Source organism: Salvelinus fontinalis, chromosome 22, assembly GCF_029448725.1.
Source record: "Salvelinus fontinalis isolate EN_2023a chromosome 22, ASM2944872v1, whole genome shotgun sequence".
Lineage (NCBI taxonomy): Eukaryota > Metazoa > Chordata > Actinopteri > Salmoniformes > Salmonidae > Salvelinus > Salvelinus fontinalis.
The window spans coordinates 31,182,099-31,200,284 of NC_074686.1; the positions used below are offsets into that span (position 1 = coordinate 31,182,099).

The 18,186-nt window shown below is 44.1% G+C and overlaps 1 protein-coding gene across 6 annotated transcripts in view; it reads right to left on the bottom strand.

The window, feature by feature from the left end:
- LOC129820197 (engulfment and cell motility protein 1-like) overlaps positions 1-18,186 on the bottom strand; it is a 167,160-nt gene that overhangs the window by 116,464 nt on the left and 32,510 nt on the right. The gene's annotated exons all lie outside the window — the stretch shown is intronic.

Here is an 18,186-nt window from a genome sequence, read left to right on the forward strand (position 1 = left end):
TTCCAACCTTACGTCTCTCTCTTCCTCTCTCCCCATGCAGTTTATTCCAACCTTACGTCTCTCTCTCCCTCTCCACATGCAGTTTATTCCAACCTTACGTCCCTCTCTCCCTCTCTCCCTCATGCAGTTTATTCCAACCTTACGTCCCTCTCTCCCTCTCTCCCTCATGCAGTTTATTCCAACCTTACGTCCCTCTCTCCCTCTCTCCCTCATGCAGTTTATTCCAACCTTACGTCTCTCTCCCTCTCTCCCTCATGCAGTTTATTCCAACCTTACGTCCCTCTCTCCCTCATGCAGTTTATTCCAACCTTACGTCCCTCTCTCCCTCTCTCCCTCATGCAGTTTATTCCAACCTTACGTCCCTCTCTCCCTCATGCAGTTTATTCCAACCTTACGTCCCTCTCTCCCTCATGCAGTTTATTCCAACCTTACGTCCCTCTCTCCCTCATGCAGTTTATTCCAACCTTACGTCCCTCTCTCCCTCTCTCCCTCATGCAGTTAATTCCAACCTTACGTCCCTCTCTCCCTCTCTCCCTCATGCAGTTTATTCCAACCTTACGTCCCTCTCTCCCTCTCTCCCTCATGCAGTTTATTCCAACCTTACGTCTCTCTCCCTCTCTCCCTCATGCAGTTTATTCCAACCTTACGTCCCTCTCTCCCTCATGCAGTTTATTCCAACCTTACGTCCCTCTCTCCCTCTCTCCCTCATGCAGTTTATTCCAACCTTACGTCCCTCTCTCCCTCATGAAGTTTATTCCAACCTTACGTCCCTCTCTCCCTCATGCAGTTTATTCCAACCTTACGTCCCTCTCTCCCTCTCTCCCTCATGCAGTTTATTCCAACCTTACGTCCCTCTCTCCCTCATACAGTTTATTCCAACCTTACGTCCCTCTCTCCCTCATGCAGTTTATTCCAACCTTACGTCCCTCTCTCCCTCTCTCCCTCATGCAGTTTATTCCAACCTTACGTCCCTCTCTCCCTCTCTCCCTCATGCAGTTTATTCCAACCTTACGTCCCTCTCTCCCTCATGCAGTTTATTCCAACCTTACGTCCCTCTCTCCCTCTCTCCCTCATGCAGTTTATTCCAATATTACGTCCCTCTCTCCCTCTCTCCCTCATGCAGTTTATTCCAACCTTACGTCCCTCTCTCCCTCTCTCCCTCATGAAGTTTATTCCAACCTTACGTCCCTCTCTCCCTCATGCAGTTTATTCCAACCTTACGTCCCTCTCTCCCTCTCTCCCTCATGCAGTTTATTCCAACCTTACGTCCCTCTCTCCCTCTCTCCCTCATGCAGTTTATTCCAACCTTACGTCCCTCTCTCCCTCTCTCCCCATGCAGTTTATTCCAACCTTATGTCCCTCTCTCCCTCTCTCCCTCATGCAGTTTATTCCTACCTTACGTCCCTCTCTCCCTCATGCAGTTTATTCCAACCTTACGTCCCTCTCTCCCTCTCTCCCTCATGCAGTTTATTCCAACCTTACGTCCCTCTCTCCCTCTCTCCCTCATGCAGTTTATTCCAACCTTATGTCCCTCTCTCCCTCATGCAGTTTATTCCAACCTTACGTCCCTCTCTCCCTCTCTCCCTCATGCAGTTTATTCCAACATTACGTCCCTCTCTCCCTCTCTCCCTCATGCAGTTTATTCCAACCTTACGTCCCTCTCTCCCTCTCTCCCTCATGCAGTTTATTCCAACCTTACGTCCCTCTCTCCCTCTCTCCCTCATGCAGTTTATTCCAACCTTACGTCCCTCTCTCCCTCTCTCCCTCATGAAGTTTATTCCAACCTTACGTCCCTCTCTCCCTCATGCAGTTAATTCCAACCTTACGTCCCTCTCTCCCTCTCTCCCCATGCAGTTTATTCCAACCTTACGTCCCTCTCTCCCTCTCTCCCTCATGAAGTTTATTCCAACCTTACGTCCCTCTCTCCCTCATGCAGTTTATTCCAACCTTACGTCCCTCTCTCCCTCATGCAGTTTATTCCAACCTTACGTCCCTCTCTCCCTCTCTCCCCATGCAGTTTATTCCAACCTTACGTCCCTCTCTCCCTCTCTCCCTCATGAAGTTTATTCCAACCTTACGTCCCTCTCTCCCTCTCTCCCTCATGCAGTTTATTCCAACCTTACGTCCCTCTCTCCCTCATGCAGTTTATTCCAACCTTACGTCCCTCTCTCCCTCTCTCCCTCATGCAGTTTATTCCAACCTTACGTCCCTCTCTCCCCCTCTCCCTCATGCAGTTTATTCCAACCTTACGTCCCTCTCTCCCTCTCTCCCTCATGCAGTTTATTCCAACCTTACGTCTCTCTCTCCCTCTCTCCCTCATGCAGTTTATTCCAACCTTACGTCTCTCTCCCTCTCTCCCCATGCAGTTTATTCCAACCTTACGTCCCTCTATCCCTCTCTCCCTCATGCAGTTTATTCCAACCTTACGTCCCTCTCTCCCTCTCTCCCCATGCAGTTTATTCCAACCTTACGTCCCTCTATCCCTCTCTCCCTCATGCAGTTTATTCCAACCTTACGTCCCTCTCTCCCTCTCTCCCTCATGCAGTTTATTCCAACCTTACGTCTCTCTCTCCCTCTCCCTCATGCAGTTTATTCCAAAAAGACAGTCGTCATGTCATCTGCCTGGTCTGGTGTACCATGACTGTGTAGCTCACCCCATAATAAGCACACCCCTTGATCAGGTTCTGTTGCCATGGGAGCCATAGCTTCCGTAGACACTAGCTAGCTGCATCTTTACTTCCATCCAGGGTGTCACAAAGGCAGTCAGTCACCTTTTGTTTGTTGTCATTTGAATTTACCGAAATTCATAAGAACCACCAGTCTTTTTTACACCATTCAAATAAACCTGAGGGAAATAATGGAGTCTCGGTTTAAACATTGGAGTGTGTAAAATGAGAACTTTGAGAGTCTGCCTTCAGTGGACGTGTGTGTGTGTGTGTGTGTGTGTGTGTGTGTGTGTGTGTGTGTGTGTGTGTGTGTGTGTGTGTAGGGCTGTGACTCAAAAAGACAGCCTTTCTCTGCCATTTTATTTTTACCATTACATTGTTATTATCAGTATCATTTAATTATTATTCAATTCATTGTTACCTCTAAATATTAGTCTAGTATACACATTTAGAAATGTCAGATTGGAGAGGATTGTCACATTTTGGTATTGACACAACTTAACGCATTAGCTATCAGACAAAAGAAGCGAGCAATTTCACTATTGCATTTACACTTTGTTACTGTTTTTTCCTTGTCATTCGGTTTTGTAGGTGTCCATTTTGTTTAAATGTATGTTACTGTTGTCTTAGGCTTATAAGGCCCTGTGTAAAAATGAGAGGTCACAATTCTGTTTGTTCACTTGTTAACATGGATATGCTTCTTAATAAAACTCATTATTATCATGGCATTATTATTATTATTCAGGTTATTACTTATTAATATTAATCTACAAATTAAGAAATGCCAGGTTGGAGAAGATCAATCGCATTTTCTACATAAAAATATATGCCTACCTTGTCTGTTACTGTTTCTGCAAATATGTATTTTTTAATAGGGCTCCTATTTCGACTCGCAAATCAGTACGCCTGCTATTAGGGCAAGTTAATCTACGTGAAAAAAGAAACTTCAAAAATCAATGTAGGCTTATTTAAAACGGTTTCATTTTCATGGTCGTCATCTGCAACCGTTAGTTACACGGTCATTTTTACACAGTTATTAATTTACCGTCACAGGCCTACGTGTCTGTGGCCTTCCAGACCTGCAGCTGTCTGTGTTGATGAAACCAGGCACCTCACTGAAATCACTGACTCTCTCCGTTCATGCCTCTCCCTTGTTTATGCTCATTCAGAGAAAATTGTGTTCTTGTCCTCCACTCTAGGAAAGCGGAGGGCGTCAAAGAGAGAGAGACCGAGAGAAAGAACACAGGAGGAAGTATTGTCTTGATGAGCACAAGCTGGCCTTTTCTGTGAGCAGAGGAGCATGACTGCGCAGACACACACACACACACACACACACCCCCTTTCACTCTTTAAAGAAAAAATCTATTCATCCTGTCAACAAGTTCAGCCTGTCAATCAGATCTGTCATGATCTTTCAACACAGGAGCAGCAGCAGTGGAAGTGACACAGTCAACCTCAGAAAGCTCAGTGCACCCATCTTCCTTCCTTTCCCCTTACAACAGGAGCTCTGTCAGAGACTTGAGACTTTCGCTGTGTCCCAATTGCACCCTATTCCCTATAGATCTCTGGTCAAAAGTAGTGCACTACATAGGGAATAGGGTGCCATTTGTGATGCACTCATCACAGAGAGAAGCAGTAAACAGTAACTCTAGTGGAGGGGATGGGTTGAGGAGAGGGGCAGTCAGGGCTACCAGGAACACTGTCATTCTGCTCTGGGTTCATTTATAGGCATCAAGGCTGCACTGGGATACACAGCAGATATGCCAATCAAGATTTACTCTGTGTGTGTGTGTGTGTGTGTGTGTGTGTGTGTGTGTGTGTGTGTGTGTGTGTGTGTGTGTGTGTGTGTGTGTGTGTGTGTCTCTTCTCCTCTCAGTGTGTGTGTGTGTATGTGTCTCTTCTCCTCTCAGTGTGTGTGTGTGTGTGTGCACGCGCGTGTGTGTGTCTCTCATACCCGGGAGGCACGTATCTCTGCCTCATATTTGATCCACTTCACAATGCAAATTGTGGTTTTGTTATTGAGCAAGCCGTTGTCAAAGGCCATCCTGTCATGGTAGTTGATACCCTCAGGAATATGTGGACCTGTACAACACAGCTCTGCCAGAGGGGCTAATAAGACATAAGTGTCTCTCCCTTTCCTTCTCCCCATGCCCCTGTTCTTCATTCCATCTCTCTGCTCCTACTTCAGTCTTCAGGTGTCCTGCTCTCTCATCCTACCCTGACGACTCACACTGAATTGTTTCCTCTGCTCTCGCTACATGCTTCAGTCTGAGACTGCCGTCATTGAAGTCGTTTGAGGTGACGAGGGGCACGAGGGGGTTGTACAAAACAAAGTCATCAGCGATTGGATCGTCTCTAACCAATCGTCATCGAAGCCCATGACGAATTTTCAAACCGTCGCCTTACCCACATGTGTTCTGGCTCTGGCCCAACCCATAGCAAGGAGTCTGGGTAGCCAGGCAACACTCTTTCTCTCTGTGTTCCTCCCCATCTTTATAGAAAACATTAGGGATTGAAATGTTGCAGCTGTACGGTCTCTAAACCAATAGTAGGATCAGATCCATTCCCTCTCACACAGATTTCCAGTCCTTCACTTGGTTTCATTAAAGTAATGCACTGCGTAACATAACGAGCTGGCTAGACATCAAATCATTGTTTATCAGGGTGATTGGACCATCTAAGGCATGGGTGTCAAACTCTGGCCCAAATTTGGCCCGCGGGGTAATTATATTTGGCCCGCGAGACAATATCAAATTACTACTAGAGCTGGCCCGCCGGTATTATACAGCGCATTCACCGCTAATTCTACGAATCCCATAATGCTCTGCTGTTGTTTTCGCGCGCCAATCAGGACAGGACCCAGAAACGCCCTCTCCTCTGTGACAGTAGTCATAGCAACATAGACGCTACAACTGTCAGCGCTTGCCATTTTCCCTGCTGCCAAACCATAAAAGCGCAGATCTCTACCGCCGTGTTCCCATGCGCACAGTTTGCTGAAAAACTCAGTGTTCTCCCCACTGAGTTTAGCCGGCGATTTGCCGACTTCGATGTCCAGAAATGTAGGTTTGAACTGCTTAGTAATCCCTTCGCAGTTGATGTGGAAAATGCACCAACCAACATCCAAATGGAGCTGATTGAACTCCAGTGCAACGACACGCTGAAGTCAAAGTATGATGCTGTGGGCGCCGCAGTTTCCACGGTTCATCCCTGACACAAGTTCATCCCTGACTCCATGTTCGGCAGCACTTATCTATGCGAGCAACTTTTCTCCTCGATGAAGATGACCAAAACAACTCACAGGAGACGTCTGACTGATTAACACCTTCGCTCGATACTGAGGATTTCTTCAGCTCAGAGCCTGAGCCCAGACATTGATGAACTAGCATCCAAGAAGAGATGCCAGGTATCTGGCTTGGGCACATCAGATTAGATCAGTGTGCAATAATTAACGTTTTCTTTGTGCACTTTTTCTTGCTACAAGGCATGGGCTTGAATGGTTGATTGATTTATTATCATTTTATTTGTAAAATTATTAGCCAGTGGAAAAAATTTATTTTGGTATTTAAATCAGAAGGCTGCAAATAGAAAAGAGGCATACGATTTTTATTTACATTTTATTTATTTAATAAATTAATGCCATTGATGTGTTTTTTCATTTGAAATTCGATTTTGCATGTCTCCACTATTAAATTATATATTGTATGGTAATAAGCGATGCTTGTTCCATATTCAATGTTAAAGCAAAACTTGTTTGGGTCCATATTAAAAGGTTCATTTGTCCAATGTTGGCCCGCGACTTTGTTCAGGTTTTACATTTTGGCCCACTGGGTATTTGAGTTTGACACCCCTGATCTAAGGACAGTAGCAAAGCAAACTGACTGGTAATAATCCTGACAGAACGTGCATCCCGAATGGCACCCTTTACCCAATATAGTGCACCACTATTTTGGACCAAGGCCCATAGGGACGCCACACCAATAGGCCTCTGGTCAAAAGTGCACTATGTAGGGAATAGGGTGCCATTTGGGATGCAGACATAACCTTAATAATAATCATTTCTTTGGTATGATGGATAAGGATGTGGAACTGGGCCAGACTATAATCTCACAAAACGCCCACTGGCACCATCACCTGTGGTAAATCAGAGTGACACGTGCAGCGAGAAGGTCACACCACTAAAGTGACGTTAATCCACTGGATTATTTCAGACACGGAAAGAGTGACATTACAATAACAACAAAAAATTGATGAAAACCAAATCTCACACAAAAAGTCCACAACTGGAAGGACACATACATCAATACAGGAAGTGGTGAAGAGGGGATGAGAAGGAAGAGAGGGAAAGCGCCAAGTTTCAGCTAAATTATTTATGAGGTAACATAAGAGGTCTTGTCCTCTGCAGAGAGGAAGGAAGGAGAGAGGAAGAGGGAGGAGAGTTCTGGGAGGAGATGGAGGGGAGAGAACGAGAGAGAGAGAGAGAGAGAGAGGAAAAAGAAAGGTTGGAGTGACGAGTGAGGGATCAAGAGGAAAGACAGAACATTTTACTTCACTAACAACAAGAGATTCGGTACTTGTATATAGCCTTGTTACTGTGTTACCATTTCGCTAAACGTGTCTTAGTTTTTAACCCTGTATTGCTGGGAAAGGGATTTATACACTATAATTAATATACAGTTGAAGTCGGAAGTTTACATACACCTTATCCAAATACATTCAAACTCCTGACATTTAATCCTAGTAAAAATTCCCTGTGTTAGGTCAGTTAAAATAAAGTGGTGATCCTAAGAATGTGAAATATCAGAATAAGAGAGAGAATTATTTATTTCAGCTTTTATTTCTTTCATCACATTCCCCGTGGGTCAGAAGTTTACATACACTCAATTAGTATTTGGTAGCATTGTCTTTAAATTGTTTAACTTGGGTCAAACATTTCTGGTAGCCTTCCACAAGCTTCCCACAATAAGTTGGGTAAATTTTGGCCCATTCCTCCTGACAGAGCTGGTGTAACTGAGTCAGGTTTGTAGGCCTCCTTGCTCGCACACGCTTTTTCAGTTCTGTCCACAAATTTTCTATGGGATTGAGGTCAGGGCTTTGTGATGGCCACTCCAATACCTTGACTTTGTTGTCCTTAAGCCATTTTGCCACAACTTTGGAAGTATGCTTGGGGTCATTGTCCATTTTGGAAGAACCCATTTGCGACCAAGCTTTAACTTCCTGACTGATGTCTTGAGATGTTGCTTCAATATATCCACATACTTTTCTTTCCTCATGATGCCATCTATTTTGAGAAGTGCACCAGTCCCTCCTGCAGCAAAGCACCCCCACCCCCGTGCTTCACAGTTGGGATGGTGTTCTTCGGCTTGCAAACCTCCCCCTTTTCCTCCAAACATAATGATGGTCATTCTGGCCAAACAGTTCTATTTTTGTTTCATCACACCAGAGGACATTTCTCCAAAAATATGATCTTTGTCCCCATGTACATTTAAAAAACGTAGTCTGAATATTTTAATGGTGGTTTTGGAGCAGTGGCTTCTTCCTTGCTGAGCGGCCTTTCAGGTTATGTCCATATAGGACTCGTTTTACTGTGAAATATAGATACTTTTGTACCTGTTTCCTCCAGCATCTTCACAAGGTCCTTTGCTGTTGTTCTTGGATTGATTTCCACTTTTCGCACCAAAGTACTTTCATCTCTAGGAGACAGAATGCGTCGCCAGTTTTATTGCTTCTTTAATCAGAACAACAGTTTTCAGCTGTGCTAACATAATTGCAAAAGGGCTTTCTAATGATCAAGCCTTTTAGAATGATAGACTTGGATTAGCTAACACAACATGCCATTGGAACACAGGAGTGATGATTGCTGATAATGGGCCTCTGTACACCTATGTAGATATTCCATTTTTTTTTTTTAAATCTGCCGTTTTCAGCTACAACATTAACAATGTCTATACTGTATTTCTGATCAATTTGATTTTAATGGACAAAAAAATATTTTTTCTTTCAAAAACAAGGACATTTCTAAGTGACCCCAAACTTTTGAACGGTAGTGTATAAACCTCTTCAACTTTCCTAAACAGCTGGAGGGGGGGGGGGGGGGGGGGGGGGGGGGGGTACTGGGCTGACACCTTGTATAGATTTCAAAAGAGCCTAAACCCCAGCGCTTCATCTGACACCTCCACAAAGGACCCTGGCTCACCAAGGGGCCAGGGTGTGACACCGTGCTACAGACAGCTTACAAAGGAGCCCGGAACCTTTACCTGTGTAAGAAACAAAGGCCACAGAGACAGGCACAGTGAGTTATCATCGCCTACGGAACGGAAACACAGAGAGAGAGATGGAGTGACAAAGAGACACATGATAAAACACCCGCTACAATTATGACACCATCAGACACCGCAAGAGACACATTGAAGCACTTGCTTCAAGCCAGTTCACACATTCACACACGGCCACGCTCTAGCCATGCTTTCAGTGTCCTGTTAGACCATGAGGGAGTGTCTCACACAAACACACACAGTAGGCCTAAGTACTGTCGTTTTTATTCACACAGAAGCACCCACAGGAAAATCCCTCGTAAGAGCTCATTGAAAGTTTGATTTATTCTCTTTGCCCTATGAAACTGTTCCCACATACCTCTATCAGAGTTCCCCCTGGGTAGTAGACACAGGCAGACAAAACAATGAATAATTAAGGAGGAAGAGAAACAGAAAGAGAGGAGGGCAATGGAGGGAAACGTGGCAGAGCTCCAACAAAAGGGAACAGGACATGTTGTGAGTGACAGGCAGCAAATTCAAAGTTGAACATCATTGTGAGAAATCATGTGGAGAAATCATCAATTACTAAAATATTACTCATTCCCTCTCTCAAAGAGCATCTCTTTTAGTCACACCAAGCTTGCTAAAGACAGTCGGCAATGACACACACACACACACACACACACACACACACACACACACACACACACACACACACACACACACACACACACACACACACACACACACACACACACACACACACACACACACACACACACACACACACACACACACACACAGCAGTGGAGAAGGTGGAAAGTTTTAAGTTCATCGGTGTACATATCACCGACAAACTGAAATGGTTCACACACACAGACAGTGTGGTGAAGAAGACGCAACAGCGCCTCTTCAAGCTCAATGGGATGAAAAAATGTGGCTTGTCACCGAAAACCCTTACTAACTTTTACAGGTGCACAATTGAGAGCATCCTGTCGGGCTGTATCACCGCCTGGTACGGCAACTGGAGCGCCCACAACCGCAAGGCTCTCCAGAGGGTGGTGCGGTCTGCACAACGTGTCACCGGGGGCAAACTACCTGCCCTCCAGGACACCTACAGCACCTGATGTCACAGGAAGGCCAAAAAGATCATCAAGGAAAATAACAACCCGAACCACTGCCTGTTCACCCCGCTACCATCCAGTAGGCGAGGTCAGTACAGGTGCATCAAAGCTGGGACAGAGAGATTGAAAAACAGCTTCTATCTCAAGGCCATCAGACTGTTAAACAACCATCACTAGAGAGAGGTGGCTGCCTACCTACAGACTTGATATCATTGGCCACTTTAATGAATGGAACTAGGCACTTTAATAATGGCACTTTAAGAATGTTTACATATCTCGGATTACTCATCTCAAATGTACACTACCGTTCAAAAGTTTTGGGTCACTTAGAAATGTCCTTATTTTGAAAGAAAATTACATTTTTTGTCCATTAAAATAACATCAAATTAGGGCCTCCTGGGTGGTGCAGTGGTCTAGGGCACTGCATCGCAACGCTAGCTGCGCCACCAGAGACTCTGGGTTCGCGCCCAGGCTCTGTCGCAGCCGGCCGCGACCGGGAGATCCGTGGGGCAACGCACAATTGGCCTAGTGTCGTCCGGGATAGGGAGGGTTTGGCCGGTAGGGATGTCTCAGCAGGCTACTACAGTACTACTACCAGTAACCGTCTCTGTCTCAGCAGGCTACTAAACTACTACTGCCTGTCTCAGCAGGATACTACACTACTACCACTACTACTGGCTGTCTCAGCAGGCTACTACTAACTGTCTCTGTCTAAGCAGGCTACTACAGTACTACTACTGACAGTCTGTCTCAGCAGGCTACTACACTAACTATCTAAGCAGGCTATTACTACTACTAATACTACTACTGTGTCTCAGCAGGCTACTACACCACTACTGTCTGTCTCAGCAGGTTACTACAGTACTACTAACTGTCTGTCTCAGCAGGCTACTACAGTACTACTACAGTCTTGGCCAAAAGTTTTGAGAATGACACAAATATTAATTTCCACCAAGTTTGCTGCTTCAGTGTCTTTAGATATTTTTGTCAGATGTTACTATGGAATACTTAAGTATAATTACAAGCATTTCATAAGTGTCAAAGGCTTTCATTGACAATTACATGAAGTTGATGCAAAGAGTCAATATTTGCAGTGTTGACCCTTCTTTTTCAAGACCTCTGCAATCCGCCCCGGCATGCTGTCAATTAACTTCTGGGCCACATAATGACTGATGGCAGCCCATTCTTGCATAATCAATGTTTGGAGTTTGTCAGAATTTGTGGGGTTTTGTTTGTACACCCTCCTCTTGAGGATTGACCACAAGTTCTCAATGGGATTAAGGTCTGGGGAGTTTCCTGCCCATGGACCCAAAATATCAATGTTTTGTTCCCCGAGCCACTTAGTTATCACTTTTGCCTTATGGCAAGGTGCTCCATCAGGCTGGAAAAGGCATTGTTCGTCACCAAACTGTTCCTGGATGGTTGGGAGAAGTTGCTCTCGGAGGATGTGTTGGTACCGTTCTTTATTCATGGCTGTGTCGTTAGGCAAAATTGTGAGTGAGTCCACTCCCTTGGCTGAGAAGCAACCTCACACATGAATGGTCTCAGGATGCTTTACTGTTGGCATGACACAGGACTGATGGTAGCGCTCACCTAGTCTTCTCCCGACAAGCTTTTTTCCGGATGTGCCAAAAAAATCGGAAAAGAGATTCATCAGAGAAAATGACTTTACCCCAGTCATCAGCAGTCCAATCCCTGTACCTTTTGCAGAATATCAGTCTGTCCCTGATGTTTTTCCTGGAGAGAAGTGGCTTCTTTGCTGCTCTTCTTGACACCAGGCCATCCTCCAAAAGTCTTCACCTCACTGTGTGTGCAGATGCACTCACACACTACTACTACTGTCTCAGCAGACTACTACTACTACTGTCTCAGCAGGTTACTACTACTACTACTGTCTCAGCAGGTTACTACAACTACTACTACTGTCTCAGCAGGTTGCTACTACTACTACTACTACTACTGTCTCAGCAGGTTACTACTAGTACTACTGTCTCAGCAGGTTACTACTACTACTACTACTACTACTACTGTCTCAGCAGAGTACTACTACTGTCTCAGCAGAGTACTACTACTGTCTCAGCAGGTTGCTACTACTACTACTACTACTACTGTCTCAGCAGACTACTACTACTACTGTCTCAGCAGGTTACTACTACTACTACTGTCTCAGCAGACTACTACTACTACTGTCTCAGCAGACTACTACTACTACTACCACTACTGTCTCAGCAGACTACTACTACTACTACTGTGTCTCAGCAGACTACTACTACTACTACTACTACTGTCTCAGCAGACTACTACTGTCTCAGCAGACTACTACTACTACTACTACTACTACTACTGTCTCAGCAGACTACTACTACTACTGTCTCAGCAGACTACTACTACTACTACTACTGTCTCAGCAGACTACAACTACTGTCTCAGCAGACTACTACTACTACTGTCTCAGCAGGTTGCTACTACTACTACTACTACTACTGTCTCAGCAGACTACTACTACTACTACTGTCTCAGCAGACTACTACTACTACTACTACTACTGTCTCAGCAGACTACTACTACTGTCTCAGCAGACTACTACTACTACTACTACTGTCTCAGCAGGTTGCTACTACTACTACTACTACTACTACTACTACTACTAGTACTACTACTAGTACTACTACTACTACTACTACTGTTTCAGCAGACTACTACTACTGTCTCAGCAGACTACTACTACTACTGTCTCAGCAGGTTGCTACTACTACTACTACTACTACTACTACTACTACTACTACTACTACTACTACTACTACTACTGTTTCAGCAGACTACTACTACTACTGTCTCAGCAGACTACTACTACTACTACTGTCTCAGCAGGTTACTACTACTGTCTCAGCAGACTACTACTGTCTCAGCAGGTTGCTACTACTACTACTACTACTACTACTGTCTCAGCAGACTACTACTACTACTGTCTCAGCAGGTTGCTACTACTACTACTACTACTACTACTACTACTACTACTGTTTCAGCAGACTACTACTACTACTACTGTCTCAGCAGACTACTACTACTACTACTACTGTCTCAGCAGGTTACTACTATTACTACTGTCTCAGCAGACTACTACTACTACTACTGTCTCAGCAGACTACTACTACTACTACTACTGTCTCAGCAGACTACTACTACTACTGTCTCAGCAGACTACTACTACTACTACTACTACTGTCTCAGCAGGTTGCTACTACTACTACTACTGTTTCAGCAGACTACTACTACTGTTTCAGCAGACTACTACTACTACTACTACTGTCTCAGCAGACTACTACTACTACTACTGTCTCAGCAGACTACTACTACTACTGTCTCAGCAGGTTACTACTACTACTACTGTTTCAGCAGACTACTACTACTACTACTACTGTCTCAGCAGGTTACTACTACTACTACTGTCTCAGCAGACTACTACTACTACTGTCTCAGCAGGTTGCTACTACTACTACTACTGTCTCAGCAGGTTACTACTACTACTACTACTGTCTCAGCAGACTACTACTACTACTGTCTCAGCAGACTACTACTACTGTCTCAGCAGGTTGCTACTACTACTGTCTCAGCAGGTTACTACTACTACTACTACTGTCTCAGCAGACTACTACTACTACTGTCTCAGCAGACTACTACTACTACTACTACTACTACTGTCTCAGCAGACTACTACTACTACTACTACTGTCTCAGCAGACTACTACTACTGTCTCAGCAGACTACTACTACTACTACTACTGTTTCAGCAGACTACTACTACTACTACTGTTTCAGCAGGTTGCTACTACTACTACTACTACTACTGTCTCAGCAGGTTACTACTACTACTACTACTACTACTGTCTCAGCAGAGTACTACTACTACTGTCTCAGCAGAGTACTACTACTACTACTACTGTCTCAGCAGAGTACTACTACTACTACTACTACTACTACTACTACTGTCTCAGCAGACTACTACTACTACTGTCTCAGCAGACTACTACTGTCTCAGCAGGTTACTACTACTACTACTACTACTGTCTCAGCAGGTTACTACTACTACTACTACTACTACTACTACTACTACTACTACTACTACTACTACTACTACTGTCTCAGCAGGTTACTACTACTACTACTGTCTCAGCAGGTTGCTACTACTACTGTCTCAGCAGGTTACTACTACTACTACTGTCTCAGCAGGTTACTACTACTACTACTACTGTCTCAGCAGGTTACTACTACTACTACTACTGTCTCAGCAGGTTACTACTACTACTACTACTGTCTCAGCAGGTTACTACTACTACTACTACTGTCTCAGCAGACTACTACTACTACTACTACTACTACTGTCTCAGCAGACTACTACTACTACTACTGGCTCAGCAGGTTACTACTACTACTACTACTGTCTCAGCAGGTTACTACTACTACTGTCTCAGCAGACTACTACTACTACTGTCTCAGCAGGTTGCTACTACTACTGTCTCAGCAGGTTACTACTACTACTGTCTCAGCAGACTACTACTACTACTACTACTGTCTCAGCAGACTACTACTACTGTCTCAGCAGACTACTACTACTGGCTCAGCAGGTTACTACTACTACTACTACTACTGTCTCAGCAGACTACTACTACTACTACTACTACTGTCTCAGCAGGTTACTACTACTACTACTACTACTGTCTCAGCAGGTTACTACTACTGTCTCAGCAGACTACTACTACTACTACTACTACTACTGTCTCAGCAGACTACTACTACTACTACTGTCTCAGCAGACTACTACTACTACTGTCTCAGCAGACTACTACTACTACTACTGTTTCAGCAGACTACTACTACTACTACTACTGTCTCAGCAGACTACTACTACTACTACTGTTTCAGCAGACTACTACTACTACTACTACTGTTTCAGCAGACTACTACTACTACTGTCTCAGCAGGTTACTACTACTACTACTGTTTCAGCAGAGTACTACTACTACTACTACTACTACTACTACTACTACTACTACTACTGTCTCAGCAGGTTACTACTACTACTACTACTGTCTCAGCAGGTTGCTACTACTACTACTACTACTACTACTACTACTACTACTACTACTGTCTCAGCAGACTACTACTGTCTCAGCAGACTACTACTACTACTACTACTACTACTACTACTGTCTCAGCAGGTTACTACTACTACTACTACTACTACTACTGTCTCAGCAGGTTACTACTACTACTACTACTGTCTCAGCAGGTTACTACTACTACTACTACTGTCTCAGCAGGTTACTACTACTACTACTGTCTCAGCAGGTTACTACTACTGTCTCAGCAGACTACTACTACTACTACTGTCTCAGCAGGTTGCTACTACTACTGTCTCAGCAGGTTACTACTACTACTACTACTACTGTCTCAGCAGACTACTACTACTACTACTACTACTACTGTCTCAGCAGGTTGCTACTACTACTACTACTGTCTCAGCAGGTTACTACTACTACTACTGTCTCAGCAGACTACTACTACTACTACTGTCTCAGCAGACTACTACTACTACTACTACTACTGGCTCAGCAGGTTACTACTACTACTACTGTCTCAGCAGACTACTACTACTGTCTCAGCAGGTTACTACTACTACTACTGTCTCAGCAGGTTACTACTACTGTCTCAGCAGGTTACTACTACTGTCTCAGCAGACTACTACTACTGTCTCAGCAGACTACTACTACTACTACTGTTTCAGCAGACTACTACTACTACTGTCTCAGCAGGTTACTACTACTACTGTTTCAGCAGAGTACTACTACTACTACTGTCTCAGCAGGTTACTACTACTACTACTGTCTCAGCAGACTACTACTACTACTACTACTACTGTCTCAGCAGGTTGCTACTACTACTACTACTACTACTACTACTGTCTCAGCAGACTACTACTGTCTCAGCAGACTACTACTACTACTACTACTACTACTACTGTCTCAGCAGGTTACTACTACTACTGTCTCAGCAGGTTACTACTACTACTACTGTCTCAGCAGACTACTACTACTGTCTCAGCAGGTTACTACTACTACTACTACTGTCTCAGCAGACTACTACTACTACTGTCTCAGCAGGTTACTACTACTACTACTACTACTACTGTCTCAGCAGACTACTACTACTGTCTCAGCAGGTTACTACTACTACTACTACTACTACTGTCTCAGCAGGTTACTACTACTACTACTACTACTACTACTACTACTGTCTCAGCAGGTTACTACTACTACTACTACTACTACTACTACTACTGTCTCAGCAGGTTACTACTACTACTACTACTACTACTACTACTGTCTCAGCAGGTTACTACTACTACTACTACTACTACTACTGTCTCAGCAGGTTACTACTACTACTACTACTACTGTCTCAGCAGACTACTACTACTACTGTCTCAGCAGGTTACTACTACTACTACTGTCTCAGCAGGTTACTACTACTACTACTACTACTACTGTCTCAGCAGGTTACTACTACTACTGTCTCAGCAGGTTACTACTACTACTACTGTCTCAGCAGGTTACTACTACTACTACTGTCTCAGCAGGTTACTACTACTACTACTACTGTCTCAGCAGGTTACTACTACTACTACTACTACTACTGTCTCAGCAGGTTACTACTACTACTACTACTACTACTACTACTACTACTACTGTCTCAGCAGACTACTACTACTACTACTGTCTCAGCAGGTTACTACTACTACTACTACTACTGTCTCAGCAGGTTACTACTACTACTACTACTGTCTCAGCAGGTTACTACTACTACTACTACTGTCTCAGCAGGTTACTACTACTACTACTACTACTACTGTCTCAGCAGACTACTACTACTACTACTACTACTGTCTCAGCAGGTTACTACTACTACTGTCTCAGCAGACTACTACTACTACTACTACTACTGTCTCAGCAGGTTACTACTACTACTACTACTACTACTACTACTACTGTCTCAGCAGGTTACTACTACTACTACTACTACTACTACTACTGTCTCAGCAGGTTACTACTACTACTACTACTACTACTACTGTCTCAGCAGGTTACTACTACTACTGTCTCAGCAGGTTACTACTACTACTACTACTACTACTACTACTACTGTCTCAGCAGACTACTACTACTACTACTACTACTGTCTCAGCAGGTTACTACTACTACTACTACTACTACTACTACTGTCTCAGCAGGTTACTACTACTACTACTACTACTACTGTCTCAGCAGGTTACTACTACTACTACTACTGTCTGTCTCAGCAGGTTGCTACAGTACTACAACTACTAGTAACTGTCTCTGTCTCAACAGGCCACTTTGTTTCACAAACGTGCCCTTGTTTCTGGTGCAGCAAGCAGGATATCCTGTCAGTAGTCTGTGCCAAAGGGCCGACAACAGCTTTCACAGCACTGTATTAACTCAGCCGAGGCACACAACACGCCTGCTGAGGGGACAGTAATTCTCTGAACTTGTGTTTATTAAATAGACGAACATTGTGTATGTATGAACTGTACACTCCTGGAAGCAGTGTAGATATGTGTGAAACGGAGCGATGCATGCTGCAGGGTGATATTTGCATCCCAAATATTACCCTACTCCCCCTATACTGCCCATACGGCTCTGGTCAAAGGTAGTGCACTATGTAGGGAATAGGGTGCCATTTGGTAGGGAATAGGGTGTCATTTGGTAGGGAATAGGGTGCCATTTGGGATGCAGTCAAGGTCTTACAGGTATGGGGGGGGTAGTGTCATAAAAACAGTGAACCCAAGTGGTGAAACCAAAGGGGTTCACCAATAACAAAGTGAGTCAGCAACAGTATACATTTCGTTGTCACCATCCTGAATAAAATAAATGAGTCATAGAAAACGTCTGCGTCAATCCAGAGGTGTGACTAAACAACTATAACAGCCAAATCCATATCTAATGAGCTGCACAGCCAAATCCATATCTAATGAGCTGCACAGCCAATGCTTTTATTTCAATTTCTGTCTGTTATGTAGCTGTCTAAAAATGAACTGCTTTTTCAAAACTATTTTCAATAAACATTTAT